Here is a 7,545-nt window from a genome sequence, read left to right as displayed (position 1 = left end):
TTATATTGGGTTGTTGGGTGTTAATTATTGATTTAGAAAAATTATTTAATTGATATAATTAAATTGATAATGATATTTGGTGTTGTTAACTCGAGTCGTCAACGTATTTACGTTAGGATCAGAAGAGGGCTATAAACTTAATGATTTAATGATATGATCATACATAATTAGAGTTATGTTAAGAGGCGTGTCTGGTAGTTCAGAAGAGGGGAATAGTGGCTTGTCCCATGCCCACAAGAGGGGGATTGAGATTTCAGAAGATAGGGCTCATGGATTCAAAAGAGGGGACCAGGTTCTAGAGAGTACTAAATATTGAGTTGGTACCACATCCATGTGCATATAGTTGCATAGTTGAGTTGCATTGCATAATGAGTTATATGCATAATTGTTGAGTTGTGATGAGATATACTATGAATGAAATTGTATAGAAATGATGTATTTTTATGCTACCTTGCAGTATATGCTTGTTATTACTGTTTGTTATTTCTCACACCTTATGTTCAAATGTTGCCTTTAGATGGACATCATGCAGATACTCAAGATTACACACATTGTTGTGCATGGAATCTAGCTCCTGGAGCTATTTCCTTTAGTTTTGGTTATGCTCTAATATGCAATGTTGGGAAGCGGCTTTCTTTGTTTTATGTTGAGATTATCTAAGAGGCAATGTATGCTCTCGTATGTTTATCTTTTGTTGTGATGAGCATTTGGAGAAGGAATACGAGACAATACTTTTAATTATAGTATGAAGTTTTAATAAGGGATTTAAATTGGTGTGTGTGTGTGTGTGTGTTATTTATGATTCCGCTGCCATGATATCAGATGAGTTGAATGTCGTTAAATATCCTAAGTACATATATGATGAATTGATATCGTGTAAACATCTTAATGAAATTGTGTGCATTAAAATATTGTGTTGCATGTTTATTTAAATTAATTGTTACATATTTGATTCTGTTGCTTAAGAAATTTCCGAGGGAGATTTTTTTTAAGTGTGGGAGAGTTTTAACACCCCAAATTTTATTAATTAATTTAATTAAATTATTTCGATTTTTATTTAATAATTTGGTGTTTGATGTGCCTTTAAAAGAAATTTGGTGATTATTTGTGTTGTTAATGGTAAGGTATGGTGAGAATATATGAGTTTGGTAGAATAATTAAACTATAACTAGAATAATAGTATTTAGAATTAATATTAAAAATAAATAAAAATAAAAATTTGTGGATTTATATAAAATATTATTTAATAAATTATTTAATAGAGAAAATAGGAGTTAGTAGAGAAATAAGGGGCAATGAGGATATTTAGGAGAATAGGTTGGGGGTAGTAAAGGAAATACCTAAATGAAGAGGTTAAATTTTATTTTCAAATAGGAGATTGTGTGGAAAATAAAATTTATTATTAAGATGAGTTTAATAATTAAATTAGAAAAATATAATAATGTGAGTTTTGGGTGATAGTAGGATTAAAAGTATTAAGGGCTAATTAGATAATTAGAAAGAATTGTGTCGAAAATCATAAGTATATATTCTAAAATGTGAGAACCCTAAAGCTTGAAGACGAGAGGAAACCCATTGGAGAAGAGTTTTTTTGCTGGAATTATAAGGTATGGGGGAGAATAGCTTTAAATAAGGATTTTGCATGAGAGATAGGATAAATGAGTCCTTAACCTCTAATAGGGCTTTTGGTTGTTCATGAAATTTTGAGTTTCTACGATATTATAATGTTGATTGACTGAATCGATGTGTGGTTTCATGTATAATTTGGTATGAGATTACTGTTTTTAAATTGTGACTATTTTCCTTCATTGTCGAAGGTTTGAAGCTTGGGGGGTTAATATGTTTTCGAGAAAATTGAGAATTATATGTCCTAAATTGTTGTTTTAATTATTAGATAATTGTAATATGTCAAATTTTTAAATCGAGACTTTTTACGGAATCGAAATCGTCGGGCTGGAAAGGCTTCTATGGTGGAAAACACAAAAATGTAAAGTTTGGGTATTTTCCCACGGATTCTGGAACTCAGTTATGGATGACGTTCGTTAACCCTCATGAGTTCTGCTATGCCTAACAAAAGATATCATAACTTGAGTTTCATAACTCAGAATGATACGCGGTTTAAAGTATTCGAAAGCTAACACATACTACTACATTACAATGATAACTTAACAGGCTGAATATGCACTTAATGATGTGAATTTACTATTTTACTTAATGTGTAATGTCGGTGGTTGTGTTTCTTGCTGCTGAGTTGAGTTTTATGTGTTGTGTTGTCATTTGATTCATGTAAACTGTTGTTGGGTATGTTTGGGGTGACTTAAATTAATTAATTTCATGATTACATTGGGTTGTTACATGTTAATTATTGATTTTCAAAAATTATTTAATTGTTATAATTAAATCGATAATGTTATTTGGTGATGTTATGTGATTAAAGAAAGATGATGTTTTGTATGCATATATTTAGTTGTATATGGTTTATGAATATTTGACTTATGTGAGGATTGTATGTGAATACACATAATTGTTGTGGTGGTGGTGGTAGTTCGAAGAGGAAACTATGTTGTTGTATGTATATTTTTTTTGATGTTGTTTATGGAACATTTTATTATTCATTGTTGTGATCATTATGTTTTTGCAATGAGTTGATTAAATTGATGTGTTGTTTGAAATATAATTCTGGTGAGATGAATTATTAGCATGTTTGTATTGTATTATTGATTGATAATGTGCAATTTATGATTTTGGTGTGATGTAATCCAGTGAGGGGGTGACTTTAGTCGTCAATGCATTTACCTTAGGTTCATAAGAGGGGTCTTAACTCATTGATTTGATAATATGATCATGCATCTTAAGAGTTGTATGAAGAGACATGTTTTCTAGTTCATAATAGGGGACTAGTGGCTTGTCCAAAGCTCACAAGAGAGGGCTCATGGGCTTAGAAGATGTGGCCCATGGGTTCAGAAGAGAGGACATAATTATTGAGAGAAGTTAATATTGAGTTGGTACCATATGCATATGCATAAAGTTGCACAGTTGAGTTGCATTGTATAATGAGTTATATGCATAATTATTGGGTTGTGATTGATTGATGAATTTGGGTGTGAGATTGTGATGAGATATCTTGTGAATGAAATTGTGTAGAAGTGATTTATTGTTATCCTACCTTGCAATATATGCTTGTTATTATTGTTGGTTATTTCTGACTCTTTCTGCTTGAATGTTGTCTTGATATGTGCATCGTGCAGATACTCAAGAGTAGACATATTATTATGAGTGGAAGCTAGCTCATGGAGCTATTTCCTATAGTTTTGTTATTTTAGCTTTGGTTATCCTCTAATATGCAACCTTGGGAAGCAATTTTCTTTGTTTTATGTTGAGGCTTTCTGAGACACAATTAATGCTCTCGTATATTTATGTTTTGATATGATAAGCATTTGGAGAAGACTTACGAGTCAATGCTTTTAATTATAATATGAAATTTAATTATGGAATTTAAATTGGTGTTTGTGTTACTTATGATTTTGCTGCCATGATATTAGATGATTTGAATGTCATGTAAACATCCCAAGTACATATTAGATGAATTGATATTGTGTAAATGTCATAATTGCATTTGTGTGCATTAAATTATTATGTTGTATTTTTATTTAAATTAAGTGTTACATGATCAACATGTGTGTGTGTTTTGAGAGGTGTAGCATCCTATGTGAAAATGTTGTTAAAAATATCTTATTTAATTATAATTATGTGTTGGGAATTTAGGATGTTACAATAGTGGTATCAGAGTAGGTCGGTCCGTCCGGTCAGGTTGTTATGATATGTATTTTCCCTTGTATGCGGCTTGTGTATGAAAACACTATCGATACTCGTTTGTTTTTCTAACCAGTTGTTTACATGAATGGGTTTAAAATAAGTGAGGGAGAAGCTTGTGCTTCTCTAAGATGTTTTATGTGTGGGGAGTTGGTTCAGTGTGATGTTATTGTAAGGGTACATGTGAGGTTTAGAAGCTTGAGGGTTAGATGAGTGAGTCATATCTGACTCTGTTTCTTAAGAAATCTTCGAGGGAAAAATCTTTTTAAGCTGTAGAGAGTTTTAACACCCCAAATTCGATTAATTAATTTAATTTAAATATTTATCTTTTTATTTAATTATTTGGTGTTTGATGTGTCTTTAAAAGAAGGCATGTCTTCTAATTCAGAAGAGGGGACTAGTGGCTTATTCCAAAATCATAAGAACTGGTTTGGGGCCCAGAAGTAGGGCTCATGGGTTCAGAAGAGGGTAACTGGTTTTGGAGAGAACCAAATATTGAGTTGGTACCACATGCATATGCATAGAGTTGCATAGTTGAGTTGCATTGAATAATGAATTATATGTATAATTGTTGAGTTGTGATTGATTGATGAGTCGAAATATGAGATTATGATGAGATAGAATGTGAATTAAATTTTGTAGAGGTGTTGTATTGTTATCCTACCTTGCAATATATGCCTGTTATTATTGTTTGTTATTTCTCACACCTTCTGTTCAAATGTTGCCTTTAGATGGACATCATGCAAATACTCAAATACCCAACATTTTTGTGCATGGAATCTAGATCCTGGAGCTATTTCCTTTAGTTTTGTTATTTTAGTTTTGGTTATGCTCTAATATGCAATGATGGGAAGCGATTTTCTTTTTTTTATGTTCAGATTATCTGAGAGACAATGTATCCTCTCGTATGTTTATCTTTTATTGTGATGAGCATTTGGAGAAGGAATACGAGGCGATACTTTTAATTATAATATGAAGTTCTATTAAGGGATTTAAATTGGTGTGTGTGTGTGTGTGTGTGTGTGTGTGTGTGTGTGTGTGTGTATGTGTGTGTGTGTGTGTGTGTGTGTGTGTGTTATTTATGATTCTGCTGCCATGATATCAGATGAGTTGAATGTCGCTAAATATCCTAAGTACATATATGATGAATTGATGTCATGTAAACATCCTAAGTGAAATTATATGCATTAAAATATTATGTTGCATGTTTATTTAAATTAATTTTTACATATCTGATTTTGTTGCTTAAGAAATTTCTGAGGGAATTTTTTTTTAAAGTGTGGGAGAGTTTTAACAACCCAAATTTGATTAATTAATTTAATTAAATTATTTAGATTTTTATTTAATAGTTTGGTGTTTGATGTGCCTTTAAAAGAAATTTGGTGATTATATGTGTTGTTAATGGTAGGGTATGGTGAGAATATATGATTTTGGTAGAATAATTAGAAAATAACTAGAATAATAGTATTTTGAATTAATATTAAAAATATATAAAAATAATTTTTTTTGGTTTTATATCAAAAATTATTTAATAGAGAAAACAGAAGTTAGTAGAGAAATAAGGGGAAATGAGGATATTTAGGAGAATAGGTGGGGGGTAGTAAAGGAAATACCTGAATGAAGAGGTAAAATTTTATTTTTAAATAGGAGATTGGGTGGAAAATTAAATTTATTATTAATATGAGTATAATAATTAAATTAGAAAAATATAATAATGTGAGTTTTGGGTGATAGTATGAATTAAAAGTATTAAGGGCTAATTAGATAGTTAGAAAGAATTGTGTAGAAAATCATAAGTATATATTCTAAAATGTGAGAACCCTAAAGCTTGAAGACGAGAGGAAACCCATTGGAGAAGAGCTTTTTTGCTGGAATTATAAGGTATGGGGGAGAATAGCTTTAAATAAGGCTTTTGCATGAGAGATAGGATAAATGAGTCCTTAACCTCTAATAAGGCATTTGGTTGTTCATTAAAATTTTGAGTTTCTACGATATTATAATGTTGATTGACTGAATTGATGTGTAGTTTCATGTATAATTTGGTATGAGATTACTGTTTTTAAATTGTTACTATTTTCCTTCATTGTCGAAGGTTTGAAGCTTGGGGGTTAATATGTTTTCGAGAAAATTGATAATTATATGTCTTAAATTATTGATTTAATTATTAGATAATTGTAATATGTGAAATTTTAAAGTGGAGACTCTTTACGGAATCAAAATCGTAGGTCTGGAAAGGCTTCTATGGTGGAAAACACACAAATGTAAAATTTGGGTGATTACCCACGAATTCTGGAACTCGGTTATGGATGACGTTCGTTAACCCTCATGAGTTCTGCTATGCCTAAGAAAAAATATCATAACTTGAGTTTCATAACTCGGATTGATACGCGATTGAAAATATTCGAAAGCTAACACATACTACTATATTACAATGATAACTTAACAGGCTGAATATGCACTTATTGATGTGAATTTGCTATTTTACTTAGTGTGTAATGTCGGTGGTTGTGTTTCTTGCTGCTGAGTTGAGTTTTATGTGTTGTGTTGTCATGCGATTCCTGTAAACTGTTGTTGGGTATGTTTGGGGCGACTTAAATTAATTAGTTTCATGATTACATTGGGTTGTTAGGTGTTAATTATTGATTTTCAAAAATTATTTAATTGTTATAATTAAATCCATAATGTTATTTGGTGATGTTATGTGATTAACGAAAGATGATGTTTTGTATGCTTAAATTTAGTTGTATATGGTTTTTGAATATTTGAGTTGTGTGAGGCTTGTATGTGAATACGCATAATTGTTATTGTGGTGGTGGTAGTTCGACGAGGAAACTATGTGTTGTATGTATATTTGTTTTGATGTTTTTTATGGAACATTCTATGATTCATTATTGTGATCATTATGTTTTGCGTAATGAGTTGATTAAATTGATGTGTTGTTTGAAATATAATTTTGTTTATATGAATTATTAGCATGTTTGTATTGTATTATTGATTGATAATGTGCAATTTATGATTTTGGTGTGATGTAATCCAGTGAGGGGGTGACTTCAGTCGTCAATGCATTTACCCTAGGTTCATAAGAGGGGTCTTAACTCATTGATTTGATAATATGATCATGCATCTTAAGAGTTGTATGAAGAGACATGTTTTCTAGTTCATAATAGAGGACTAGTGGCTTGTCCGAAGCTCACAAGAGAGGGCTCATGGGTTTAGAAGATGTGGCCCATGGGTTCAAAAGAGAGGACACAATTCTAGAAGGAACTTAATATTGAGTTGGTACCATGTGCATATGCATAAAGTTTCATATTTGAGTTGCATTGCATAATGCATTATATTCATAATTGTTTAGTATTGATTGATCGATAAGTTTGGGTGTGATATTATGATGAGATATATTGTGAATGAAATTCTATAGAAGTGATGTATTGTTATCTTACCTTGCAGTATATGCCTGTTATTATTGTTGGTTATTTCTCACGCTTTCTGCTTGAATGTTGTCTTTATATGGGCATCATGCAGATACTTAAGAGTACACATATTGTTATAAGTGGAGGCTAGCTCCTGGAGCTATTTCCTATAGTTTTGTTATTTTAGCTTTGGTTATCCTCTGATATGCAACCTTGGAAAGCAATTTTATTTGTTTTATGTTGAGATTTTATGAGACACAATGTATGCTCTCGTAAGTTTATGTTTTGATGTGATGAGCATTCGGAGAAGACTTACGAGTCG

The sequence above is a fragment of the Lathyrus oleraceus genome, chromosome 2 (genome assembly GCF_024323335.1).
Source record: "Lathyrus oleraceus cultivar Zhongwan6 chromosome 2, CAAS_Psat_ZW6_1.0, whole genome shotgun sequence".
Lineage (NCBI taxonomy): Eukaryota > Viridiplantae > Streptophyta > Magnoliopsida > Fabales > Fabaceae > Lathyrus > Lathyrus oleraceus.
The sequence above is the reverse complement of the archived record's forward strand: the minus strand, read 5'-3'. Positions refer to the sequence as shown.